This window comes from Macaca nemestrina, chromosome 5, assembly GCF_043159975.1.
Source record: "Macaca nemestrina isolate mMacNem1 chromosome 5, mMacNem.hap1, whole genome shotgun sequence".
Classification (NCBI taxonomy): domain Eukaryota; kingdom Metazoa; phylum Chordata; class Mammalia; order Primates; family Cercopithecidae; genus Macaca; species Macaca nemestrina.
Window position 1 is genome coordinate 81,647,649 of NC_092129.1, and position 14,806 is coordinate 81,662,454.

The window sequence follows — 14,806 nt, forward strand, 5'->3', positions numbered from 1 at the left end:
TCTGGTCCTTTCCCACCTGACCTACATTGTTAAATGAAGGCGTGCTTTCTAACAGGTTTGGTATCACAACAGTTTGCTCTTTCTCTTTGCTGCTTTCACATAATTATTTAAAGGCATGTCTTTATCACCCTCAGAGTGCCAAACTCTTCTATGAATGACAATCCTCTGACATTAGGATAATTTCCTGTATGATGTAATTATATGTGGCGAGAGCTCTTGCAATGTTAATCTCTGAACTTTCTTGTATGTTACCCTCCCCTTATTCTGTTATAGGTATTACCATTGCCTTAAGGAGAAATAGGTTCATAGCAGAGATGCAAAGAGATTTGTAGTAGGAAGAATACTTTTAATTTGCTAGATATTTTGCTGAGAAAAGGTCTTGAAAATTAAAAGTTCTGAAACAGAATTGATGTTCTCCAGTGCCCTGAGCTCGCTGAGCTTTATCTGAGCTACCCTTATGAACATGCCCTTATTAATGTGCCTGGGATCTCAGAAGACTCCTGACTCAGAGAGTGAGTTCCTTGGTCCCCAGAAGGACAGTGATGATGATGGAACAAAAACTCACCAGGACTTATTCATGGAAAGGATTTGGAAGTAGAGAAAACTTATCTTTTTAGGTTTCATACTAGTCTTCTTTGGCCTTCTAAGTATAAGACAAAAAATCAGTTCCAAGAGTGACTCTCACTCCCATTGGCCAAGAAGATATCTTAAAATAACAAGAAAAGCATTGTACTGGGGAGATAAACCTTCCATTGTAAATGAATTGCCCATTCTAGATTGTGATGAACATTCATTGGTGGCCAGAGAAGTCATGCTAGAATTGCAGATGCACAAAGGACTTCAGAGGTAACTCACTTTCACATTCTGCTCAACACCAGAATCTTCATTATACCATATATGACTTGGCATTTGTCATTGATTATATTTTCTCCTTGAATAGCTTCACCAGTGACTCCTCATTCATATGCCCATCTTCTTCACTGTTGATACCTCTGGTTGCTAAGATCTTTGTCCTACTGCCCACCGCCAGTTTTTCAGTCTGTATATTTTCCATCTGGAATAAGATGTAATGCATTATTGAGTTGAGTTGAAGGCCCTACTTGTTAGCAAGCTAGGAAGGATTTTTTTTTTTTTTTTAATTTAGTGGATATATATTTGGGTGGAATTTATTGCATTTTTGATATAGTATCTTATTAACACCTAAAGATCTATCTGTGAGAAAGAAGAAAAAGTTATTGTCTTTTCAATTGATGTAGAAACTGAAGCAGAAAGAAGTAAATTTCACAATATCACAGAATCAATGGCAAAGTTGAGAGCAGATGGGAGACAGCATTTTCAGTGGAGTGGGGGTTAGGAAGTGAGATCATAGTAAGAAAGCATGTCTTCTAGAATCTGGTTACATCAGTCACCAAGTGGTTGCATTTTGGTAATATGGAATATGTTTACTTGAAACATCAGGAAAAGTGCCCGGTAAGGAGGGCTCTTTGAATAAATAAACTCGCATCGCAGGTCAAAATTACCAAAAAGGAATAGGTTACCATGTAGTTGAAACTCCTTTGGTGGGCAAGAACCTTGTCCCTGTGGCCCAGAGAAGTTTCTGATGGTACAATTGGCAAAGTTAATCCACACACAGCAAAACTACAGACATGGAGCTGGACAAAGCTCCTCTGAGCAGAGAGGATGGGGCAGGTTGACTTTTCGGGTGTTTGAGAGAGGAGAGGAGTACTGTGGAAGTCTCCAGACGGTCTCTGCTTCAGCACCTTGTGAAGGTGATAGGGAAGGGGCCACCTCATTGCCCTGTCTGCCTAGCAGATGATAGGAAGAGGAATGAGAATTTTCTCAGCTTCTAGGACCCCTATGAATAAGGATAAAGCAGCTTTGCCCCTTCCTTTGACTCCCGGATATCTGTGTTTCAACTGGTGCTCCTCAGATTCCCTGTCCTGTGGCTCAAGTCTCAGGAGACACTGTTGTGTTCTAGAGAAGGAGTGGCTGTATCTTGGCCATGGGGCTTTGGGGGAAGTGTTTGAGCCTCAGGTGAGAAGGTATTGATCTAAAGCGTGCCCATGGTTCCTTAAATCCTAGATAAAGGTGAAGCTAGGGGCAAACGATGGCTAGAAATGGCAAGGCCAAAGCGTAGGACAGAGAGCAAATTGAGGGCAGAGCCAAGAGAACAGGGGGGTGCCCAAACAGTCAAGGAGGGAGCACAGGGAAAGACACTATGAAAAGCCAGAGCATTATTTCAGTCCACCTGGTGGCCATGAAACATGCTCTGTGAACAGTGGTTCTCAACAGGGGTAATTTTGCCCCCAGGATCATTCGGCAATGTTGGAAGATGCTTTGATTGTCACAGCTGGGGGTGACAGGAGCGTAAAAGGCATCTAATGGGTAGAGGCCAGGGGTGTTGTTAAATATCCTAAAACGGACTGGAAAGCCCCCCACTACAAAGAATTTTTGAACCTAAGGTGTTAATAGTCCTGAGACTGAGAAGCCCTATCTTACCAACTCAGCACACAGCCCCATGTTAACATTAAGGCTGGAGAAATTCCCATTGTTTACGCATGTTTTCTTTGTGATCATTCCAGCTGATCATTCCTTTCTGGCCTGAGCCTTGGCAGTGCATCCCGCGTGTGGTTCTGTGCCTGCTTGGATTGGTTGGATGTTGTTTCAAGATGTCGTGCCAGTGTCATGCTGACCAGAGATGATCCTGACAACCATCCCTGCTCCAGGTTATATCAGGAGCATCCCGGTCTACACTAGGGTGCACCTGTTTGTGTCTGACTCTCTCCAGCTCCCATCTGCTGACCACCAACTCTCCTCTTGCCTCCTGCATGACCTCCTTTGCTTTACATGTTTCTGAGATGACCGTCCGCTTAACAGCATCAGAGCTGACATTGATCGGGCCCAACCTCGCCCCCCATCAGATGTGGAAATTGAATTTCTTCTGGAGTGTTCTTGCCCAAGGTTGTACCATCTCTCCTATAACACAGCCTCAGTTATTTGAGAACCACACTGAGGCTCAGAGCTCCGATTTTTGTGTTCAGTAAGTATCTTCTCTCTCTGCCACATGCCAGAAATGCTGAATGAGGTTTGGAGCTATGCTCTTCCTGTAAACTCTCCAAACTTTATTTGCCTAACTTCTGATGAGATGTTTGTATTTGAACCCTGCTGTGAAGATAGATATATATTTTAAAAGCCTATTGAAACACACTGTGGAAAATCAAAATGTCCTATGGAGAGAAGACACTTGTACTTCCTTGAGAAAAGGAGGAAGCGTTGTGCAGAGCGGGTAGTGAGGGGTCTGTGGTTTTATCGACATCCTGACATGGATTGAGGGAAGTGCCAACATAGCTCTCCTCACTTTCCCTGGGAGGGCCTATCGATCCGAATGATCTCTTGTGCATGTGGTTCAGATGTCACTGCGTTTTCTCGTCTCATTCTTTTCTTGGAAGGAAGGAGGGGTCCAAAACTGGGGATAGGTTATCAGTGCTGAGTCTGAGAAGGGGATTTGGGGGAGGCTTAAGGTAAAAGCAAAAGATCTCAGTTTTGCCATCCAAATCAACCCATGGCCAGATCAGATTTAGGGTAAGAAATCTATTTTTGTGCTTTGGACATTTCCATCATCTAATTGTGTGTTTGTGTGTGTGTCTGCGAGAGAGAGAAGGCAAGCGCGCTTTGGAAAAATTCGAATATTGCCAAGTACAGGGGGAAAGATTTTTTTCTTTTTAAACTTAGGTCAGATAACTAGGACACCAGAGTACCCTGAAGGGTGGGGCTGGGGGAAGTGGCAGGCCTTCTTTAGTATCCTTGCACAAGAAGGGGTCTTGGGTGTGTCTGGCTCTTTGGATGGCGCATTTTCACATTGTATTCATTTCAACAGGTTTGAGCTGTGCCTTTTCTTTCTGTGTCAATCAGCAGAAACAGATTTTTTTTTTTTCTTTTTTTCTGGCGTACAGTTGACAATGTAGGGGAAGTCAAGTTTTGTAGGCTTTCCTCTGTATCTCCACCCGTGCCTGTTTTTCCCATACAGGATACTTCAGCATATGAACAGGCTATGTTCCAGAAGTTTATTTTGGATTAGGGTTTCTTAACCTGAACAGCTTGTTAATGGGCTTCAAGGGGCTACTGAAGTCCCCGAGAGTGTGAGCAAAATTTTGCATGTATGTGCACCGTGCATATTTTCTGGTGAGGAAATCCACAGCTTGTATTGAATTTTGAAAGGAGGCTTTGATTCCCTGGTGTCAGAAATACTGGCAATTAGCTGTTTGGAGCTTTTAATGCATGATTCAGAAATGGACTCTGCCCCAAGAAGCTGAAAGCCTAGCGAGGGAGATAAGACACAAATATAAATAGCTCTAAAGGTTTCAGAAAGTATTCTGGACATTTTGAGACAAAGGGATGACTTTGGGCAGCAGGCAGCAAAACGGCTGCTTTTTTTCAGAGAGAATCGGGTGTGTACATAACACCACATGAAGGGCGTGACTTTAAAGAAAAAGGGCCCATTCATACGTGAGACATTTACAAGTTCGTTATTTGAAAACCTTTGCTTTGCCGGGCGCGGTGGCTCAAGCCTGTAATCCCAGCACTTTGGGAGGCCGAGACGGGCGGATCACGAGGTCAGGAGATCGAGACCATCCTGGCTAACACGGTGAAACCCCGTCTCTACTAAAAAATACAAAAAAAAAAAAAAAAAAAAAACTAGCCGGGCGAGGTGGCGGGCGCCTGTAGTCCCGGCTACTAGGGAGGCTGAGGCAGGAGAATGGCGGGAACCCGGGAGGCGGAGCTTGCAGTGAGCTGAGATCCGGCCACAGCACTCCAGCCTGGGTCACAGAGCGAGACTCCGTCTCAAAAAAAAAAAAAGAAAACCTTTGCTTTAATGTGATGATAGCCAAATGATATCTATGGCCACAAATATATTCTTTGCCAAATATAAAAAACTTCAAAATAAAAAGCGATGCTGATTTTACTGTTTTCTCCTTTAGACCACATCAGTCTCATTTAAGAGTATGTTAAAAGCAGACGTTGGATTTCACTTTTTGGCACTGTAACTGGATGTGCTCTCATAAAGTCATATCTAGGCAATGAATGGAATGACTTTTCTTTTTTTTCGGTCACAGCACGCCTGGAAATTGGAAACCAAAGCAGAATGTCCCTGAGGTCCCCTTCTATTTATTCCTCATGTAGTATAGCTTGAAGTGACATTCTCTGACCACTAGATGGCACTACTGCATAGGCGAGCCGAGCCCGGACTTACCCGATTTACTAAGGGCGGGGCTGCAGTCCCCCACAACCCCTGAAAGTGATGGCTGAGCCTGATAAATGAACTCATGGAGGCAGAAAGTCAAATAGAGTTGTGTAAAAGAGACTTTCACGAAATCAAATCGATGATATTTGAGATGACAAAATGCAGGAACTGCTTGTGTGCTTTTCATATTTACATTTTTAAAAATTTGAGATGCCTCCAGCGTGACTGTTGCTGGGCCCCAGGTACGATAGATAAATTAATATGCACAAAACTGAGTTCTCACCTTCCCTCAAAACTGGCTGTTCTTTTACATTTCCGTTTTTCTTAGCAGGACCGCCTGTTTTCCAGGCTCCAGAGCTGAGTGCTTTCTGAACTACATCTTTGATTCTTCTCTCTTCCTCTCCCCTATTGTACCATCAAGTTCTGGAGTTTGCTTCTTCAAGGTCTCCTCTGGCTCCCCTGTTTCCTCTTCCATTCTAGTGTCATAAAACCTCTGCAGTATTTAAAAGTATATAATACAATTATTTAAATGATCATAAAACCTCTGTGGCATTTAAAAGTACATAATACAATTATTTAAATGGTAAATAAAATTATTTAATAAAGTAACTAGTAATAACATCAAGGTTATTTCAGTAGCTTTTTAGTTGAATTTTTAAAACCATTTTCAGTATGGAAAACTGTCACAGCTTCTAAAATATAGTTTATTCAGTCATTTACTCATTGATTAATTTCATCTACTCCTTTAACAAATTTCACGAGCTCCTCTTCAGATACTGTTTTAGAGGCTGTGTTAGACTGGGAAGGGTTCCTTAAAGATAATGGAAGTGGGTTACTACCCTTAAGGAGTTCCTGTGCCACTTCTGTACTCAAGAATATATGAGCCTGTACGACCTCTGAGGAAGGGAGGAGTGACTTGTCATGTCGTGAGCTGCCTTGAATGGAGTGAAATTTTCCATTGTTGATCTGTCTATACTTGCTGTTTTGTGACTAGCAAACTGATTTCCTGTAACCTGGTCTGCTTCCCCAACATCATAGGTAAACAATAAATATATGTGGAATGAATAAGTACATGAAAAGACATGACTGCAAATTATTCCATAATTTTCATCACAATAATCCCCAATAGTTTAATAATATGGAAACCCTGCAAAGCATTAGTCTTTAAATATTTGTTGAAATTTCCTTAGATAGCTGATTATTTCCAAGAAAAAAGACTGAGAACAAAACAATACACATCTATGTATGCTTTTTCAAATTATAACATTTTGTCATATTTGCTTCAGAGTTATTAAATAATTTAGTTTGTGTTTGGATCAGCTTCTATGTGCATGGAAAGAACAAAATTGTTAAAAACATATAATTGGTATAATAAACTGTAACACCTGAATTCCCCCTTGTCATAATTTCTTGCTTGTCAGAGGCAGCCCATTTCAAATATGTTGCTATTTGCTTATTGGACTTGTAATGCTACTTATTGACTTTTTTAGTTTGGACTCTCTGCTATGGAATGTGAGGATATAGGAGTTTTCATCCCTCTACTACTATCTGTAAAATATTTGGAAACTCCCAAATTATTAACTGTTTGAAATTCACATTTAAGTGGGTGCCCTGTATTTTTATTTGCTAAATCTTGCAACCATATTCCCTAACCATACACATGAATACTTCCTGCTGCAACCTTTAAATTTAGTTACATTTAACTTTTAGCTTAATCACTCGTTAATTGTCTATGTTCTGAGGGCCATGCAAATGCTTATCATGGTTGAGCCAGGTAGCATCTAAAATATCATTCATTTTGCTTCCTATTTTTTGTTTTCTTGGATTGAAAATTGCTTGGTTTTAGATTTGCTCAATTTTCTTTGTATTTACCTAGTTTACACTAATTTACCTTCTAACTTCTCCCATTGTGTAATTCTCAACTCAAGGTATTGTTCGATCATATCACTTCTCTGGGCCTGCTGTCCAGCCTGTCTTGGGTTTCTCCCGTCTCCTTCCTCCTAGGGTCCTTGCCATTGCTTTCCTGTGAGTGATCTTCTGTCTGTCTCTGGGGTCCCATGTGTTCCTCTATCTTTGTTTACTCCTATATTTTGGTGGGGACTCCATGAGAAAACTCACTACCTGGATGGTAAATGGAATGAGAGTTTGCATATGTGGAAATGAATTTGTTCTACATTCACTCCTGATTATCCTTTTGGTTAAGAATAGGATTATATGTTGGGATTTATTTTGAAGGCACTGTTATATTACTTTCTACCAATGTTGTTGTTGAGAAATGAAATGCCATTTTGAAATTGGCTTTTCTTGGTCCCAGGTGTTCTGAAATTTTACAGTGATGTGTTTGCTCCAGCATGGGCCAATGTCCATCTGTTATTCTAGAATCTTGATGGATAGCTCAGCCTCTAGAGGAAAATTTTAGAAAAAAAATTCAAAATTAGTAAACCAATAAATAACATTCATAACAAATTTCCAGAATGTCAACTTTCCTGTTGTTGCCTTAAAATGATCAAAGTATAGGTTTTTTTTTGGTATTATGTAATATTATGCAGAAGGTTGTTACTTAAAAATATAGTACTGAAGTCATTCCTAATAAGTATCCAAAATATTTTTGGAATACAACTCAGTTTTTCCTGTCACTGCACACCCACTGATCCCATTGAAATTTAAATTCGATTTAAATGTAAAATCTAAAGTTCTAAAAATTAAACTGAAATTATTGTTTTCTAATGTTAATCTTTGTGAAAAGCAGAAAAACAAAAAACAAAAAACAAAAAACAAAAACAACACTAAACACTGGCTTTGGCCAAAGTTTACTTAAAATACCTGAATGGTTTTGGCCAATGTTACTTAAAATACCTGAATTAAATTTTTTTTTCCTGTTTTAAAAGCTCATGTGGGGCACGGTGGCTCACACCTGTAATCCCAGCACTTTGGGAGTCTGTGGTGAGTGGATCAGGAGTTCGAGACCAGCCTGGCCAACATGGTGAAACCCCATTTTTACTATTACAAAAAATTAGCCAAATTAGCCGGGCTTGGTGGTGTGTGCCTGTAGTCCCAGCTACTCGGGAGGCTGAGGCAGGAGAATTACTTGAACCTGGGAGGCGGAGGTTACAGTGAGCTGAGATTGCACCACTGCACACCAGCCTGGGCCACAGAGTGAGACTCCGTCTCAAAAAAAAAAAAAAAAAAAAAAAAAAAAAAAAAAAAAAAACCAACTCTAATTCTAATTCAATTTTGTTAACATTTTGGTTGAATTTAATTTTGTGGAAAAGGAGGGAAGAAGCTGTGGGCTCTGAAGTTTATCCCGGTAGGCTTTTCAATTTTGGTTTCCTCAATAATTTCGTTTGACATAATTGAGTGCCACCCCTTAAATGGTTTCTTTTAGGAATAGCAAAATAATAAACTTCAAATTACCTTAAGCCTGCCACCTGGTACACCCTCGAGAAAGTCACGGGGGCCAGTTTTGGTCGCCTGCTCCAACATGGAGTGTGACGGGCGGGAGGCACGGGGCCATGACAGTACTCACGGCACTCCCACAGCTTCCTCTTCTTCTTCTGTAGGAAAAACTTGAAGAACTTTCTTTAGAGAAATAATGTACGTATCTAATAGTTGTCAAGTAGCTCATTACAATTTTTGGACATCATGAATGTGTAAATATTAAAAAGAACAATTTGAGGAAATCAGTCATATATTATTTTGAGGAAATTGCTTCAGCTGCATCAAATTGATTAAAAAGAATGTTTTTTTCCTCTAAAGATTAATGGATTTTTAGATTATTTCTGAATAATATCCTCTACAGAAGGTAAATAAACATCTATTTTCTTAGCAATAGTGCTTTTTATATTGATATAATTTAGAAATTAGTTAATAGCTTCATGAATAATGTGTATTGCTGAAAGTACCGTAATGGTCAGTTTCACTTATCATATGCTGCCTTTTAAAAGTATGTTTTACGGTTTGCAAAGGAACAGTTATATTTTTTTCTCATTGCTGTATAGCTGAGATAATTGATAAATATCTGGTAACTTTATACTTTGATTCTGATCACATGGAAAAATGTTATTTAGCAAACATCTAGCAAAAGGTATTTTTATCATCAAACAAGATTTTTCTTTTTAACAGAAAACACATTTTTTTCCACCTTCTTTTTTTCTCCATTATAATTATTTGAAATGTTTGCTGGCATATAGCATTTGATTAGTGAATTTTTGAGAAGCAGTCTATTTTTAATAGAATTATCAATGGAAATATAAATATAAGAATAATATATTTATATAAAATTTTATGTTTTATAATAAGCATCTGTTTTTTTTTAATTTATGAACTAAAAATAGAAAAATGTACTTTTTTTATAGTTAAAAAAACATTGTTTTTTCTTGGGTAGATTTTGGCCTGTAACTTTCTTCTTCAAAACTGAGTTTTCGTTCTGGGTTTATTTTTATTTTTTTAAAAGAAACTGACATTCCAAGCAGATGGCTGTAGTGGACCTGAGATTCTTTCACATCACTGCAAGGGAATATTTTCCATGCCACTAATTCCCAGCGGATGCATTTCCCCACCTTAAATGGGATATTTCTAAACATTACCATTTCAACCAAAGTTGTTTGATAGATCACTATTATTTATTGATACTGTCTAAGTCTTGCTGCCAACATAATCTTAATAAGTCATTACAAGTCCACTGGGTAAGCTGTTTTTCCATTTCTTAAGCTTTAGTGCCTGTGCTGTATGGATTTGGCATTTAATAAATCACTGGAGGGCCAGCGAACACATTATATTCCTGTAGTTGAGACTGTCTAGACAAAAGTGCATGGAGAGATCTTTCCACTCTAAGTAGCGGGAGAGCATTTGTTTGCCACAAATTGGTTCTGAATCAATTGCTCAGAAACTTGGCATATCCAGGCTTACTTGGATGCAGGAGGAGGGCAAGACTAAGTGCTGCATGGGGTGCTTTTCTGCCTTGTAGTTTAATTGAATAGCTGAGAAGCAATGCCTAAGAAACAACAGTCCTGTGGGAGAATGGCCTAGAATTTTACCCTTTTCAGATTCAAGAATTATTATGCCAATCTTTATGTTAGATGACCTTTATTTACAAAAATATCTAAAAGGTTTATTAAAGCTAAGCAAATGATACTATTAAGGGTGTGCAGCAAGAAAAAAAAATGGGAAGGAGAAAATAGGATTTCTTTCCTGATAGATACATTATGTATGTATGTGTATGTTTATCTTGGTTCCCCCTGTGAAGCTCTTTTCTTAGAGAGAGAGAGAGAGGATATTTCATCAGTAAGCATTTTGAAGCACAGCTTTCTTTCCATTTTTCGGGGGAAACTTGTTTTAGAAATGATCAGGGACTGTGATAGGGTTCGATCTTGCCTTAACTGTTGCTGTTCTTGGAGGGTAAATCAGACCATGGTAAATTTCTTAGCAATGTAAGTGTCAGCATATCCCTTGAACTGTTCAGGCTATCCTGTTGCTTTTACTTGTTCCATGTTGGTTCTTTTTGCCTCTCCGCTCTTGTCTTCTGGTTGTGTAACACCTCATACTCTTGCTTTGCATATCCTCCTTGATGGATTTTCTTAAATTTCATGTGTTTTAAGCAAAATATAAAAAGAAAAAAAATTATGAAAATAAGTCTAGAATCATGCAGGACTTAATGACACCAATAACAGAGAATTTATATTCAGAAGCATTTGGATTATGTCTCTTAACAATATATTACCATAAAATATTGGCCCTTTCAATGGATTTGAAGCTATTTGGTTTCATTTGTACACAAAATGAAAAATAACATTCACCATGGATGTCCATTACCTGAGAAGGGTCCACCCTAAGGGTGACTTATAAAGTCCCCTGGTTCAGCTGAATACAAGTTTAATTGACTGTTTTATATATGAACATATTTTTCAGCCTAAAGTATTCACTTGTGAATATGACTCAAATTCCACTTCCATTTTTCACTTTTCATTTTGAGATATTTGAATGTTGAGGAAATAATTAGGCAAGTAAATAAATGAACACATTTGAAGGCAGTAATTGGGCAGCAATGACATTCAAGTTTAATTGCCAAGTTACCTGAGGGTAGAATGCACATCTCCCATCATGAACATTGTAGGTACTTCTTGAGATTTAGGCAAAAGCAGAAATCAGAGGCTTTATATCCTGCCTGGAATAAAGTTTTTCAGCAGTGATAGTAGAATTCATCCTGATTTCACTAAACAGGCTTAAATTCTGTAGTTTCTTGAAATGATTATGTATAGGGACTCTTGTCGTTCTGTCCTTTAGGTCTTTGACTTTAAAACACTTAGTCCAAATCCATAAATGCTCACGTCATCTTCTAGCACTGTGATTATGCTCATCATCATGCACCGTTATGAATATGATCTCATGGAGCTGTGTCAGCGTGTTTGTGTTCATAGAGTTAGCATCGTCTGGAAGCAGATTGGATGAGTGTAGGTTTGGAGTCATAGGACAGGTGTCCAGAACGGCTTCTCTTGTATCCAAGTGACTATGTGATACATCTTTTACCAAAATAATCTCCTTGGAGTAAGTTTGGCAGACTTCATTTCTGTAATACATATGAGGTTGGGCCAAGAGAAGGTCTCTAAGTCTTTGGAAAGGGGAATGGAGAATGGAGACAAGAATTACTGAAAGCGGCCGGGCGCAGTGGCTCACGCCTGTAATCCCAGCACTTTGGGAGGCCGAGGCGGGTGGATCACCTGAGGTCGGGAGTTCGAGACCAGCCTTACCAACATGGAGAAACCCCGTCTCTACTAAAAATACAAAATTAGCTGGGCGTGGTAGCACATGCCTATAATCCCAGCTATTAGGGAGGCTGAGGCAGGAGAATTGCTTGAGCCTGGGAGGCGGAGGTTGTGGTGAGCCGAGATCGTGCCATTGCACTCCAGCCTGGGCAACAAGAGTGACACTCCGCCTCAAAAAAAAAAAAAAAAAAAAAAAAAAAAAAAAAAAAAAAAAAAGAATTTCTGAAAGCATTAATTGGGGGCAGAGAAAGGCAAATTGAAGGAGTAAGGTCCTTAGGAGAAAATTTCTCTTACTCTGTAGCATTACTTACGGCTAGTCATTGTTATTTAAAGCAACATTTCTTGCCTTGTCTCATTTTTAAATTTAGAATTCTAGTTCTCCAAGTGCAGAAACTTAATATTTAACTCCATAAGCCCTAGAAGGAAATATTGCATATTTATTCTTCATAATTAATAGTTAAAAATCAAACTCTTTTACCACTGGTATCAGTATGGTAAAAATTCCAAAGTTTATTTTTTTCATTCAACGTTTAAGAGAAAACATTGAAAAAAAAATCCTATAATAAGAAAATATTTCTTTTAGAAGTAAAATTTGAGAATACTTTGGAAAACATTTCTTTTTTCTCTTTTCCATATGTTTTGAGCATACGGATGTTTGGAATAAATTCAACCTAGAGGCCATTCTGAAAAGGCAACAAAACCAAAGAATTCTTCTTATGATTGGCAAATCTCAAGAGTGCTCATTTAGAAGGATGGTAATAATTAAGGATGCTTCTGCAAGTTTGGAATGCTTATCAAAATCTTTCTGCTGCCAGCTGAACCTGAGAACACTTTGGCCTAGCTCCGAACATTGGCAAAATGGTTCTTTAGTTCCCATTAGCCCCCTGCCCCTTCCTCTGTGATCCTCTGGCATGGGGACTTCTGCTACTAAGAGGGCACATCCAGACTGCCCTGGGTCCCTGGATCTCACCTTTTCTAGCTCCTAGGATGCCACCTCAAGTTCACCTCTCTACCTTACCCCTCTTCTATCTTCTCTCATGCTCAGATTCTAGAGGGTAAAGGCAAAAGTTCATTCATATTTTATTATAGCATTGTCCAATAGACATATAATGTGTGCTGCATTATGTAATTTAAAATTTTCTACATTAAAAAAGCCACATTAGCCTGTAATCCCAGCACTTTGGGAGGCTGAGGTGGGAAGATTGCTTGAGCTCAGAAGTTTGAGACCAGCCTGGGCACATGGTGAAACCCAGCTTTACAAAAAAAAAAAAAAAAAAAAAAAAAAAAGTGAAAATTAACCAGGCGTGGTGGCACAGCTACTCAGGAGGCTGAGGTGGGAGGATTGCTTGAGCCTGGGAGGTTGAGGCTGCAGTGAGCTGTGATGTCAGCACTCCAGCCTGGATGACAGAGCAAGACCCTGTTTCAAAAAAAAAAAAAAGCCAAGTTCTGTTAGAAAAGTAAAAAGAAATAGGCGAAAACAATTTTATAACAGATTTTTACTAAACCCAGAATATCTAAAATTTCATTGCTGCATGTAATCAATATAAACACATTCTGCACATGTGCAGAATGTGCAGGTTTGTTACATAGGCAAATGCGTGCCATAGTGGTTTGGACTGACCCATCACCTAGGTATTAAGCCCAGTATGCATTAGCTATTTATTCTGGTGCTCTTCCTCCACTGGCCCTCCCCCGACAGGCCCCAGTGTGTGTTGTTTCCTTCCCTGTGTCCATGTGTTTTTTTTCAGCTCCCATTTATAAGTGAGAACATGTGGTGTTTGGTTTTCTGTTCCTGTGTTAGTTTGCTAAAGATAAACAGCACTATTCACAATAGCAAAGACATGGAATCAACCCAAATGCCCATCAGTTATAGACTGGATAAAGAAAATGTGGTACCTATACACCATGGAATACTATGCAGCCATAAAAAGGAATGAGATCATGTCCTTTGCAGGGACATGGATGATGAAACTGGAAGCCATTATGCTCAGCAAACTAATGCAGAAATGTTTTAAGTATTTAATAGCTACATGTGTCTAGTGGCTACTGTATTGGACAGCACAGTTCCTTAACGTCCAATCAATCCATAGGCAATTTGAATAGGAGAGGGAAAAAGTCTCCTCTGATGTCATTTTTGATCCTTCCAGGCAATATACGATTGTTTTGTAGCAGTTTCCTGGATATAATGCATGTGCTTCTGTTGTTTAACCAAGAGACTTTGGTGAGGACTTTCTGACAGATAGGATTTCAGAGGAGAAGGATCTCCATGGTAGCTGTGTGTTTATTGAGTGTCTAATCCTTTGGTTTTGTAGATCTGCCTGAAGATGGGCCTTGGTTTCTACTGCTTTTGGTGTGACTCTGTGTCCCAGGCTCTTCTTAGGAAATTAGAAACAGATTTTAGGGCTTTGCTGTGGCACACAGCATATGAATTTCTAGGCTTTGAGGATTGTTGGAGCTATAATTTTATAAAAAATCTGATCAATTTCTGATCCAACCTATTCAGCCAAAACCTAGAATATCGAATAGTCTAGGTCCTCGGAGGGGTGGAGATGTTATTGCTCAGGTTTCAGAGGTAGATGGGAGAATTCCATTTCTAGCTGCTCCACTTTCCCTACCCTCTGTCTCTTCGGTTTGGAAGGTGTGTCTTATTGCACTCTAGTAAAGTGAAAGGGGAAGGACAATAACCTTGAGAAGGAAAAAAGACAATATCAGAAAGTAAGACAATATCATAAAAAAAAAAAACAGTGTTTAAAATAATTCCCTTATGCATTCTCCAAAGCAAATTTAGACCTTTAAGCAAAGG

At 39.1% G+C, this 14,806-nt stretch overlaps 1 long non-coding RNA gene across 5 annotated transcripts in view; it reads left to right on the forward strand.

Annotated features, from left to right (window-relative positions):
• The first annotated feature begins 329 nt into the window (after positions 1-329).
• Positions 330-14,806, forward strand: part of LOC105478787 (uncharacterized) — a 63,126-nt gene continuing 48,649 nt past the window's right edge. For 2 of the 5 annotated variants that reach the window (XR_011623500.1, XR_011623503.1), the window contains exons 1-2: positions 332-1,470; positions 2,583-3,040. This is a non-coding gene — a long non-coding RNA (uncharacterized lncRNA). The other 3 variants (XR_011623505.1, XR_011623504.1, XR_011623502.1) reach the window with 3 other exon arrangements.